The sequence below is a fragment of the Chiloscyllium plagiosum genome, unplaced genomic scaffold, assembly GCF_037043375.1.
Source record: "Chiloscyllium plagiosum isolate Xiang-an unplaced genomic scaffold, Cpla_swu_hap1 HiC_scaffold_1, whole genome shotgun sequence".
Taxonomy (NCBI): domain Eukaryota; kingdom Metazoa; phylum Chordata; class Chondrichthyes; order Orectolobiformes; family Hemiscylliidae; genus Chiloscyllium; species Chiloscyllium plagiosum.
Window position 1 is genome coordinate 15570869 of NW_028270139.1, and position 1453 is coordinate 15572321.

Consider the following 1453-nt stretch of genomic DNA (forward strand, 5'->3'; position numbering starts at 1 on the left):
ACTGTCTTTTTGCTATTGATGACAGATGGTTGATTTTTGTAATTGAGATTTTTCCTTTGGGTTCACAAGGCTGTTTGAAATAAGCTAACTACTGAAATGATTCTTAGCAAAGCCAACAATTTTTGTTTGTCTGATGCATTTCTATAACAGATGATGCAAACACAATACTCTCGTGCCTTAGGGGAAATGCTAATAGTGGGTTCAGTAAGTATTGTCACCATTTTGTACCTTACCATCAGTTATCTCCTGTACAAAATCAATATTAATGGCACCATACTATAAACATATAAATGTCAGAGCACTTAATACAACGAAGCCACTGCAGTGTAAAATGGAGCACATTCTTGACAATTAAGTAATCTGTCAGTCTGAAAGTAGCTTACCAGGATTTAGATAAGATAACAACAGTTTAAGCAAGCATGCAGAAAGACCTGAGGGGCCCCAACTAATTACAATATCTAGACACACAGTCTAATTATGCCGTCTCACCTGTCAAGTTGTACAATTTGGTGGTTGTCAGGGGTGGGGGGGTTACAATAGATAATCCTGCCAGTCTAATTCCTATCCTGGCTCCAGGTCACTAAAACTCCCTGTTTTGTGCCGGTCTCAAGTTTTATACATGCATTAACATTTACAAAACAAATTCCCATGAATCAAGGACCCTTCTCAACAAATTCCATTTCATGCATGGCTTCACCCTTCTGAAAATGTTCTGCATTTCAAGATTATTTTCAGAGTCCCTGGACTAAAAATTAAAAGCACGGATTGGCACCACTGGGTAAAACGAGGGGAGCACTGCTTTCAGAATGGTTGAGGAAGTTTTACATTGTTGATTATGCTCCCAATTTAGTCAATCTGTGTTCAAAAGATTCCACCACTGGGTGTCATGCCTAGTCCATTTTGGTGCGGATGAGATGAAGAGGAGTTATCATGATAGACGTGATTGAGAGGTCGGATTGCCTCTCTGGGCTCATGGAAATAATGGGGCCACTTCTGCATTGAGTTTCTCCCCTTCCACAACAGCTTAATGACAACTACCTCAATCTACCCTCACCGACAAGGCACAGTGGTTAGCACAGCTGCTTCACAGCACCAGACAGCTTTGCGCAGTGGCAGTATTGTAGTTGATGAGGTTTAACCGAGGCGCGATTATTGCTTATTGAAAACTTTTCCCAATACCCCGAGTTTGATTCCAGCTTTACGTGACTATCTGTGTAGAGTTTGCACATTCTCCCTGTGTATGTGTCGGTTTCTCTGGGTGCTCTGGTTTCCTCCCACAGTCCAAAGATGTGCAGGTTAGGCGGATTGGCCATGCTAAATTGCCCATAGTGTAGAATGATTTGTAGGCTTGGTGGATTAGCCATGGGAAATGCAGGGTTACAGGGATAGAGTAGGAGTATGGGATGTTCTTCGGAGGGCCGGTATGGATTTGATGGGCTGAATAGCCTGCTTC

At 42.3% G+C, this 1453-nt stretch overlaps 1 pseudogene; it reads left to right on the forward strand.

Moving 5' to 3' along the window:
- The first annotated feature begins 1098 nt into the window (after nt 1–1098).
- LOC122555973 (U4 spliceosomal RNA) lies at nt 1099–1231 on the forward strand (annotated as a pseudogene).
- Nucleotides 1232–1453: the final 222 nt, after the last annotated feature.